Source organism: Bufo bufo, chromosome 3, assembly GCF_905171765.1.
Source record: "Bufo bufo chromosome 3, aBufBuf1.1, whole genome shotgun sequence".
NCBI lineage: Eukaryota > Metazoa > Chordata > Amphibia > Anura > Bufonidae > Bufo > Bufo bufo.
The window spans coordinates 539,725,300-539,737,643 of NC_053391.1; positions in this window are offsets into that span (position 1 = coordinate 539,725,300).

The following is a 12,344-nucleotide window of genomic DNA, read 5'->3' on the forward strand; positions in this document are numbered from 1 at the left end:
CTGCGTCACCAAGCATCTCAACCATGTCACATGGCAGCGTTCAGCTCTCCATCTCACAAACATTTGAGAGAAAGCGTAAATTCTCACCTAGCCACCCTCGATCCCTGGCCCTGAATGCCAGCATTTCTAAACTACTGGCCTATGAAATGCTGTCATTTAGGCTGGTGGACACACACAGCTTCAAACAGCTCATTTCACTTGCTGTCCCACAGTATGTTGTTCCCAGCCGCCACTACTTCTCCAAGAGAGCCGTGCCTTCCCTGCACATACAAGTGTCCGTTAAAATCAAGTGTGCACTGCGCAACGCCATCTGTGGCAAGGTCCACCTAACCACAGATACGTGGACCAGTAAGCACGGCCAGGGACGCTATATCTCCCTAACTGCACACTGGGTAAATGTAGTGGCGGCTGGGCCCCAGGCGGAGAGCTATTTGGCGCACGTCCTTTCGCCGCCAAGGATCGCAGGGCAACATTATTTGCCTCCTGTCTCCTCCTCCTCCTACTCAGCTTCCTCCTCCTCTTCTTCCACCTGCTCATCCAGTCAGCCACACACCTTCACCACCAACTTCAGCACAGCCCGGGGTAAACGTCAGCAGGCCATTCTGAAACTCATATGTTTGGGGGACAGGCCCCACACCGCACAGAAGTTGTGGCGGGGTATAGAACAACAGACCGACGAGTGGTTGCTGCCGGTGAGCCTCAAGCCCGGCCTGGTGGTGTGCGATAATGGGCGAAATCTCGTTGCAGCTCTGGGACTAGCCGGTTTGACGCACATCCCTTGCCTGGCGCATGTGCTGAATTTGGTGGTGCAGAAGTTCATTCGCAACTACCCCGACATGTCAGAGCTGCTGCATAAAGTGCGGGCCGTCTGTTCGCGCTACCGGCGTTCACACCCTGCCGCTGTTCGCCTGTCTGCGCTACAGCGTAACTTCGGACTTCCCGCTCACCGCCTCATATGCGACGTGCCCACCAGGTGGAACTCCACCTTGCATATGCTGGACAGACTGTGCGAGCAGCAGCAGGCTATAGTGGAGTTTCAGCTGCAGCACGCACGGGTCAGTCGCACTGCGGAACAGACCCACTTCACCACCAATGACTGGGTCTCCATGCGAGACCTGTGTGCCCTGTTGCGCTGTTTCGAGTACTCCACCAACATGGCCAGTGGCGATGACGCCGTTATCAGCGTTACAATACCACTTCTATGTCTTCTTGAGAAAACACTTAGGGCGATGATGGAAGAGGAGGTGGCCCAGGAGGAAGAGGAGGAAGAGGGGTCATTTTTAGCACTTTCAGGCCGGTCGCTTCGAAGTGACTCAGAGGGAGGTTTTTTGCAACACCAGAGGCCAGGTACAAATGTGGCCAGACAGGGCCCACTACTGGAGGACGAGGAGGACGAGGATGAGGAGGAGGTGGAGGAGGATGAGGATGAAGCATGTTCACAGCGGGGTGGCACCCAAAGCAGCTCGGGCCCATCACTGGTGCGTGGCTGGGGGGAAACACAAGACGATGACGATACGCCTCCCACAGAGGACAGCTTGTCCTTACCTCTGGGCAGCCTGGCACACATGAGCGACTACATGCTGCAGTGCCTGCGCAACGACAGCAGAGTTGCCCACATTTTAACGTGTGCGGACTACTGGGTTGCCACCCTGCTGGATCCCCGGTACAAAGACAATGTGCCCACCTTACTTCCTACACTGGAGCGTGATAGGAAGATGCGCGAGTACAAGCGCACGTTGGTAGACGCGCTACTGAGAGCATTCCCAAATGTCACAGGGGAACCAGTGGAAGCCCAAGGCGAAGGCAGAGGAGGAGCAAGAGGTCGCCAACGCAGCTGTGTCACGGCCAGCTCCTCTGAGGGCAGGGTTAGCATGGCAGAGATGTGGAAAAGTTTTGTCAACACACCACAACTAAGTGCACCACCACCTGATACGGAACGTGTTAGCAGGAGGCAACATTTCACTAACATGGTGGAACAGTACCTGTGCACACCCCTCCACGTACTGACTGATGGTTCGGCCCCATTCAACTTCTGGGTCTCCAAATTGTCCACGTGGCCAGAGCTAGCCTTTTATGCCTTGGAGGTGCTGGCCTGCCCGGCGGCCAGCGTTTTGTCTGAACGTGTATTCAGCACGGCAGGGGGCGTCATTACAGACAAACGCAGCCGCCTGTCTACAGCCAATGTGGACAAGCTGACGTTCATAAAAATGAACCAGGCATGGATCCCACAGGACCTGTCCATCCCTTGTGCAGATTAGATATTAACTACCTCCCCTTAACAATATATTATTCTACTCCAGGGCACTTCCTCATTCAATACTATTTTTAATTTCATTTTACCATTATATTGCGGGGCAACCCAAAGTTGAATGAACCTCTCCTCTGTCTGGGTGCCGGGGCCTAAATGTGTGACAGTGGCCTGTTCCAGTGGTGGGTGACGTGAAGCCTGATTCTCTGCTATGACATGAATACAGATTCTGCGCTGACATAAGGCCAGATTCTCTGTTACGGGACCTCTCTCCTCTGCCTGGGTGCCTGGGCCTAAATGTGTGACAGTGGCCTGTTCCAGTGGTGGCTGACGTGAAGCCTGATTCTCTGCTATGACATGAAGACAGATTCTGCGCTGACATAAGGCCAGATTCTCTGTTACGGGACCGCTCTCCTCTGTCTGGGTGCCGGGGCCTAAATGTGTGACAGTGGCCTGTTCCAGTGGTGGGTGACGTGAAGCCTGATTCTCTGCTATGACATGAATACAGATTCTGCGCTGACATAAGGCCAGATTCTCTGTTACGGGACCGCTCTCCTCTGTCTGGGTGCCTGGGCCTAAATGTGTGACAGTGGCCTGTTCCAGTGGTGGGTGACGTGAAGCCTGATTCTCTGCTATGACATGAAGACAGATTCTGCGCTGACTTAAGGCCAGATTCTCTGTTACGGGACCGCTCTCCTCTGTCTGGGTGCCGGGGCCTAAATGTGTGACAGTGGCCTGTTCCAGTGGTGGGTGACGTGAAGCCTGATTCTCTGCTATGACATGAATACAGATTCTGCGCTGACATAAGGCCAGATTCTCTGTTACGGGACCTCTCTCCTCTGCCTGGGTGCCTGGGCCTAAATGTGTGACAGTGGCCTGTTCTAGTGGTGGGTGACGTGAAGCCTGATTCTCTGCTATGACATGAATACAGATTCTGCGCTGACATAAGGCCAGATTCTCTGTTACGGGACCGCTCTCCTCTGTCTGGGTGCCGGGGCCTAAATGTGTGACAGTGGCCTGTTCCAGTGGTGGGTGACGTGATGCCTCATTCTCTGCTATGACATGAAGACAGATTCTGTGCTGACATAAGGCCAGATTCTCTGTTACGGGACCTCTCTCCTCTGCCTGGGCCTAAATGTGTGACAGTGGCCTGTTCCAGTGGTGGGTGACGTGATGCCTGATTCTCTGCTATGACATGAAGACAGATTCTGCGCTGACATAAGGCCAGATTCTCTGTTACGGGACCTCTCTCCTCTGCCTGGGTGCCTGGGCCTAAATGTGTGACAGTGGCCTGTTCCAGTGGTGGGTGACGTGATGCCTGATTCTCTGCTATGACATGAAGACAGATTCTGCGCTGACATAAGGCCAGATTCTCTGTTACGGGACCGCTCTCCTCTGTCTGGGTGCCGGGGCCTAAATGTGTGACAGTGGCCTGTTCCAGTGGTGGGTGACGTGAAGCCTGATTCTCTGCTATGACATGAAGACTGATTCTGCGCTGACATAAGGCCAGATTCTCTGTTACGGGACCGCTCTCCTCTGTCTGGGTGCCGGGGCCTAAATGTGTGACAGTGGCCTGTTCCAGTGGTGGGTGACGTGAAGCCTGATTCTCTGCTATGACATGAAGACTGATTCTGCGCTGACATGAAGCCAGATTCTCTGCTATGGCATGAAGAGACTGATTCTCTGCTGACATGAAGCCAGATTCTTTGCTATGGCATGAAGAGACTGATTCTCTGCTGACGTGAAGCCAGATTCTCTGCTATGGGACCTCTGTCCAATTGATATTGGTTCATTTTTATTTTTTTTATTTTTATTTTAATTCATTTCCCTATCCACATTTGTTTGCAGGGGATTTACCTACATGTTGCTGCCTTTTGCAGCCCTCTAGCTCTTTCCTGGGCTGTTTTACAGCCTTTTTAGTGCCCAAAAGTTCGGGTCCCCATTGACTTCAATGGGGTTCGGGTTCGGGACGAAGTTCGGATCGGGTTCGGATCCCGAACCCGAACATTTCCGGGAAGTTCGGCCGAACTTCTCGAACCCGAACATCCAGGTGTTCGCTCAACTCTATTCTATATACCTGTTTCCACAAAATACTGATAGAGGGGATTGATATGCCAGCTTCCACAAAATACTGATTGAGGCCTGTGTTACACTGGCGTCCACCAAATATTGATTAAGGGGTTTGATTTACCAGCTGCCAGCAAATACTCAATAAGGGGTTCTATATACCTGTTTCCACAAAATACTGATAGAAGGAATAGATATACTGGCTTCCACCAAATATTTATTGAGGCCTACGATACACCGGCTTCCACAATCTGTGGTGCGATAATACACCACCAATTACCATCCTGTGATCCTGAGAGGTGATGGTGACATTACCTCTTAGGATCGCTTCCGATTGGGTGCAGGGCGGGCGGGCGGTTTAACTTACTGCAGCTCTGCCTCCTCCTCCTTTCTGTGTCCGGATCCAGGAGAGAGAGGAGCAGCGTCAACCAGCTCCAGAGCCCAGTGAGCCCAGCACACCCACTGAGCCACCATAGTGCCATCTGGCACTAAAAAGGTACATAGGGACAGGTTAGGGAGAGCTTAGATAGGTAGGGATAGTCAGGGAAAGTTTAGGGGGGAAAAAAAAGTTTTATTTTTGCATCACCCTGATCGTGTGTCTGGGGTCCACAGTGTGTGAACCTAGACCGCCCAGGGGTGCTGCAGCTTGCGGGTTTGAATCTTTATTTTATTTTTTCAAATTTTTGAGGCTTTTTTTTATTTTTTATTTTTATTTTTTTTCTGTTAGGTTTAGGGATAAGTACGCGAACACCCATGCCCCCACACATACGCACACTAAATAAAGTTTTCCACACACGCACACACACACTCTCCTATGGCCCGCCAGACGTTCTTGGCCGAGGAGGCATAAGCCCTGCTTGCCTCCGACTCCGAGAGCGCCAGTGAGGACGAGGATGACCCCACTTTCCTCTTGTCATCTGCGTCCTCCTCATCATCTAGCGATGTGGCCCACACTAGTAAGAGCAGCTCTGGGGCACGTAGTAGTTTTCCAGCCCACCAGATAAGTCCACCTGAGCCCCCTACCGGTGAACTTGTCTAGTGTACCCCAGAGGATTTTGAGCCCGTGATTCCTGATTTTGTTGGCCAACCAGGAATCCAGATTCCCACAGTGGGCTTCACTGAATATGACTATTTTAGTTTTTTTTTCAGTGACCACTTTGTGAATCTGATGGTGGAGCAAACGAACGTGTTCGCCCAACAGTTCATTGCTCAACAACCGGGCTCCTTTTTGGTCCGGTGGCTGGACTCCAGTCAGTGCAGTCAAGATGAGGATGTTTTGGGGCCTCGTGCTGCACGCGAAAACCCAGTGTCAGGCTGTACTGGAGTGGGGACGTCCTCTACCAGACCCCACTTTACAGTACGGCCATGACACACTTTCCATTCGGAAATGCCTACATTATGCAGATAATGCAGCATGTCCTCCCCAGGGTGATGCTGCCTATGACCGCCTGTACAAAATCAGGCCGGTCATCGATAACTTTGGGGCAAAACTTTTGGAGGACTATGTACCTGGAAGGGAGATCGCGGTTGATGAGTCTCTCATTGCTTTCAAGGGGAGACTCATTTTCCACCAGTATGTTCCCTCTAAGCGGGCGAGTTATGGCGTGAAGCTGTACAAGCTTTGTGAGAGTACCTCAGGGTACACTTACAAGTTTTGTGTGTACGAGGGGCAAGATTCCCGTATTGAACCCCCAGAATGTCCACCCACTCTGGGTGTTAGCGGGAAACTTGTGTGGGACCTTATGCACCCACTGCTAGATAAGGGTTACCACCTGTACGTGGATAACTTTTATACTAGTATCCCCTTGTTCCAGTCCCTCTCCGCCAGATCCACGTCCACTTGTGGGACCGTGCGGAAAAATCAATGCGTCCTCCCTACCCTCCCCCTCCAGGTACCTATCCCCAGGAGTGAGACCCGTGCCCTTACCAGTGGAAACCTGTTGCTGGTCAGATATAAGGACAAGAGGGATGTCCTTGTACTGTCCACAATTCACGGTAATGGCATCACCCCTGTCCCTGTGCGAGGTACCGCGGCAACGGTCCTCAAGCCTGATTGTATCGTCGACTACAATCAGTATATGGGAGGAGTTGATCTCTCTGATCAAGTCCTCAAGCCATATAACGCCATGCGAAAAACCCGGGCATGGTACAAAAAAGTTGCGGTCTACTTGGTACAGGTTGCCTTGTACAACTCTTTTGTGCTGTCCCGGAGCACTGGCAACACAGGGAAATTCCTCCAGTTCTATGAGGCAGTCCTCAAGGCCCTGATCTTTTCTGACCGGGAAAGAGCAGGCCAGAGTACCTCGGGAACTGAAGGCGCCCGGATGGTCCCTGGCCAACACTTTCCAGGTGTGGTCCCCCATACTGGAAAGAAGGGACGGTCCCAAAAAAGTGCAGTGTATTACAGGAGGGGGATACGGAAGGATATCACCGCTCAGTGTAACACTTGCCCTGATCATCCGGGCCTCTGTATTGACGGTTGCTTCAGGGAGTACCACACTTCCATGGAGTACTAAATGTATAATCCCCTTCCCCAATTCTAATTCCATTTAGCCACTGACAATCGAAAAAACAACTATGGTTCTTAGATTTGAGACACCCCAAATTTTATATTTTAATTTTTTAAATGATATTTTGTAAAACTAAAATAAATAAAAAAGTAGACATATTAGGTATCGCCGCGTCCATAAGAATCTGCTCTAAAAAAAATGCCCTATGACCTAACCCCTCAGATGAACACGGTTTAAAAAAAAAAAAATAATAATTTTGGGCAAATTTTCCATTTGAATCCATTTTTTCCAGTAACAAAGCAAGTGTTAATAGCCAAACAAAACTTAATATTCATTACCCTGATTCTGGAGTTTACAGAAACACCCCATATGTGGTCGTAAACTGCTGTATGGCCAAACGGCAGGGCGCAGAAGGAAAGGAACGCCATATGGTTTCTGGAAGGCAGATTTTGATGGCCTTTTTTTTGGCACCATGTCCCATTTGAAGAACCCCTGATGCACCCCTAGAGTAGAAACTCCATAAAAGTGACCCCATCTAAGAAACTACACACCCCAAGGTATTCAAAACTGATTTTGCAAACTTTATTAACCCTTTAGGTGTTCCTCAACAGTTTATGGCAAATGGAGATGAAATTTCTGAATTTCTATTTTTGTAACCTTGCCTCACAAAAATTTAATATAGAGCAACCAAAAATCATATATACCCTAAAAATAGTCCCAACAAAACTGCCACCTTATCCTGTAGTTTCCAAAATGGGGTCACATTTATGGAGTTTCTACTCTAGGGGTGCATCAGGGGGGCTTCGAATGGGACAGGGTGTAAATAAACCAGTCCAGCAAAATCTTCCTTCCAAAAACCACATGGCACTCCTTTCCCTCTACGCCCTGCCGTGTGCCCGTACAGTAGTTTACGACCGCATATCGGGTGTTTCTGCAAACTACAGAATCAGGGCAATAAATATTGAGTTATGTTTGACTGTTAACCCTTGCTTTGTTACTGGAAAAAATTTATTAAAATGGAAAATTTGCCAAAAATTTTTAATTCTTAAATTTCATCTCCATTTGCCAATAACTCTTTTGGAATACCGAAAGGGTTAACAAAGTTTTTAAAATCAGTTTTGAATATATTGAGGGGTATAGTTTCTTAGATGGGGTCACTTTCATGGTGTTTCTACTCTAGGGGTGCATCAGGGGGGCTTCAAATGGGACATGGTGTAAATAAACCAGTCCAGCAAAATCTGCGTTCCAAAAACCACACGACGCTCCTTTCCCTCTACGCCCTACCGTGTGCCCGTACAGTAGTTTACGACCACATATGGGGTGTTTCTAAAAACTATAGAATCAGGGCAATAAATATTGAATTTTGCTTGGCTGTTAACCCTTGCTTTGTTACTGGAAAAAACGGATTAAAATGGAAAATTTTCCAAAAAAGTTTTGAATACCTTGAGGGGTGTAGTTTCTAGAATGGGGTCATTTTTGGGTGCTTTCTATTATGTAAGCGATACAAAGTGACTTCAGACCTGAACTGGTCCTTAAAAAGTGGGATTTAGAAGATTTACTTCTAAGCCTTGTAACATCCCCAAAAAATAAAATTGCATTCCCAAAATGATCCAAACATTAAGTAGACATATGGGGAATATAAAGTAATAAGGAGGTTTTTTGTGAAACTCACCTGTAAAATCTTTTTCTCGTCTTTTCCATTGGGGGACACAGACCATGGGTATAGCTTAGAGGTATTAGTAGGAGGGACACTATGCAAATACAAAAGAGCTCCTCCTCCTCGGGCTATACCCCCCGACTCCACCAGGAGGAACTCAGGCGTTGCAAAAACAGTAGGAGAGGGAGACAAGAAAAAATAATGGAAGCCATCGGACCAAGCCCATAAGGTCCAACCACAAACAGAAACTGAACTGAAAACCCCTCCTGCAACAGGCAGAATGGGTGGGAGATGTGTCCCCCAATGGAAAAGACGAGAAAAAGATTTTACAGGTGAGTTTCACCAAAAATCTCCTTTTCTCGTACTTTTTTCCATTGGGGGACACAGACCATGGGACGTTCTAAAGCAGTCCATGGGGTGGGAAAAAATATCCGCACCGCCAGGAGGAACGTCCAACGGTCAAACAGGAACCACAGCCTGCAAAACCCTGCGGCCAAAAACAGCATCAGCCGAAGCCAGAGAATGCAACTGATAAAACTTCGTAAAGGTATGTAAGGACGACCAGGTGGCCGCCTTACACAGCTGAGACGCAGAGGCACGATTGCGCCTTGCCCAGGAAGCCCCCACAGCCCTAGTGGAGTGAGCGGTAATACGAGCCGGGGGAACCCTACCACGAGCGCGATAAGCCGCGGAAATAGCCAAGCGGATCCATCGCGCCACAGTGACCTTGGAGACCGCCAGACCCTTACGAGGTCCCTCGGGTATCGCAAAGAGGGAATCTGAACGGCGGACAGAAGCAGTAGCCGCAAAATACACCTTCAGGGCCCGTACGACATCCAGGGGATGCAGAGCGCGTTCCTTGAGGTTTGCCGGAGAAGGGCAAAAGGAGGGCAGGACAAGATCCTTGTTAAGGTGGAAGGGAGAGACCACCTTGGGCAAAAAGGAGGGAACCGGACGGAGTACAACCTTATCCTGGTGAAAAACCAGAAAAGGCTCCTGGCAGGAAAGAGCGGCCAGCTCCGACACCCGTCTGATGGAAGTTATGGCCACAAGGAAGACCACTTTCCAGGTGAGAAAAGACAGGGAGACCTCTCTCAGAGGCTCGAAGGGGGCCGACTGCAGAGCGCGCAGGACCAAATTGAGACCCCAAGGAGGCAAAGGGGGAACATACGGAGGAACCGAATGTGCTACTCCCTGAAGAAAAGTCTTCACAGGACCCATAAGAGCAAGGGACTTCTGAAAAAAGACGGCCAACGCAGAAACATGACCTTTCAGGGAACTCAGCGACAGTCCCATCTCAAGCCCGGACTGAAGAAACGACAGCACTATCAGGATGGAAAAACGAAGGGGAGGGAACCCCGAGTTCTCACAAAAAGTCAGGAAGGCCTTCCAGGTTCGATAGTAAATCCGGGAGGAAGCCGGCTTCCTCGCACTGATCATGGTTCTAATCACCGAATCCGAGAACCCCCTCTTCTTCAGGATGGCGGTTTCAACAGCCACGCCGTTAAACGAAGAGACCGTAAATTCCGGTGGAAGAGCGGGCCCTGAGACAGTAGATCCTTTCTGTCGGGAAGAGGCCATGGGGCATCCGCCAGCATCCGAGCCACGTCTGAGAACCACGCACAGCGAGGCCACTCTGGGGCGATGAGAACGGTCGGAATCCCTTCCGCCTCGATCTTGCGTAGAACCTTCGGTAGTAGAGGAAGCGGAGGGAAGACATAGAGAAGACTGAAGTCCTGCCATGGAGACACCAGCGCGTCCACCCCGTACGCCTTCGGATCCCGGGCGCGAGACAGGAACACCGGGAGCTTGTTGTTGAGCCTGGACGCCATCAAGTCCACATCCGGACGGCCCCATCTGCCGCAGATTTCTTTGAATACATGTGGATGCAGAGACCACTCGCCTGGATCCACCTTGTTGTGGCTTAGAAAGTCCGCTGTCCAGTTGTCCACTCCTGGAATGTAAACTGCTGACAACACCGGAACGTGCGACTCCGCCCGCGTCAGAATTCTCGTCACCTCCTGCATAACCATCCGGCTGCGGGTCCCGCCCTGATGGTTGATGTAGACCACAGCCGTGGCATTGTCCGATTTGAATCCTCACCGGAAGGCCCCCAAGGAAAGGAGTCCAATGGGAGAGGGAGTGGAAAATCGCCCTCAGCTCCAGAATGTTGATCAGAAGGTGAGATTCCGCCGCCGACCAAATCCCCTGAACCGTGCGAGACTGGAGAACGCCGCCCCAACCCAGGAGACTGGCATCGGTGGTGACGATCGTCCAGGAGAACGGGAGGAAGGATCTTCCCGACCTCAGGTTCATCGGGGACAGCCACCAAGGGAGAGCCGCCCGAACCCGCTGAGACAAGCGGATGCGATCATCCAGACCCCGAGAGGTCTTGTCCCAGAGGGAAAGGATCTCCTGTTGCAACAAACGATTGTGAAACTGGGCATATGGAACAGCCTCGAAAGAGGCTACCATAAGACCCAGGACCCGCATGCACTCTCGTATGGAGAGGCACGGGGAGTGCAGCAGATGAGACACTGCCCCCTGGATCTGGGAGGACTTGGAGACTGGCAGGAATATTCTGGCGGTCGAGGTGTCCAAAATCATCCCCAGGAAGGAGAGATTCTGGGACCGAAGGAGAGAGGACTTTGGGAAATTTATCAGCCAGCCGAACTGTTCCAGAGTCTGAACAGTGATCCGGACACTGTCCTCGGCCTGCGGTAGGGAGGGGGCCTTTATCAGTATATCGTCCAGATAGGGCAGCAAAGGAATGCCCCTGGTACGAAGATATGCCATGAGCGGTGCCAGGATCTTGGTAAAGACACGAGGGGCGGTCGCTAACCCGAAAGGAAGGGCAACAAACTGATAGTGCCGACCACCAATGGCGAAGCGCAGGAATCGTTGGTCAGATTCTGCGATCGGGACATGCAGATAGGCATCCTGGATGTCCACGGACGCGAGGAACTCCCCTGAAAGAAGAGAAACAATAACGGAGCGGAGGGACTCCATTCAGAACCTCCGTACCCGCAGAAAGTTGTTGAGCAGTTTTAGATCCAGGATCGGACGCACCGACCCTTCCTTCTTTGGGACCACGAACAGGTTTGAATAGAAACCTGTGCCGTGTTCCACTGGGGGAACTGGGGTAATCACACCCCGGTCTAGAAGAGAGGAAACTGCCATCAAAAGGTCTGAGGCTCGGGTCGGATCCCCCAGAACGCGAGAAGGGAAAAAACGTTCCGGCGGCCTGGACGCAAACTCTATCTTGTAACCCGATGTTACAATTTACAGAGCCCAAGCGTCCTGAACATGAGCTCTCCAATCCTGCTGATAAGAGAGCAGGCGGCCCCCCACCACGAGGGGTGGGGGCGCCCCTTTATGCGGAAGACTGCTTGGGAGCAGCAGGGCGGGCCGACTGCGCCCTCGGGCGCCAGGAAGGCTGGGGCTTAAAGGAGGGCTTGTTGCAGGAGTCCTGTGACCCCCCCGGCGGAGGAGGCAGAAGACATCCTGCTAGACGAGAAGTGCCGAAAAGACTGGATCCGGGAACCGGAAGACCTGGTCCGGAAGACCTGGTCCGAAAGGGGCGTTTGGCACTAGGCTGTGGGAGATGAGTACTCTTGCCCCCAGTAGCGGCCGAGATAAACTCATCAAGTTGAGCCCCAAAAAGTCTGGAACCTTCAAAGGGAAGGTTAGCCAGAGAACGCTTGGAGGAAGCGTCGGCGTCCCAAACCTTCAACCAGACCTCTCTGCGCTGAATGACCGAGAGGGCTGAAATGCAGGCAAAGAGGGAACCAATGTCCATGGAAGCCTCACAGAGGAACTTAGAAGCCTGAGACATCTGGAGAACCAAATCCAGAGTGTCAGC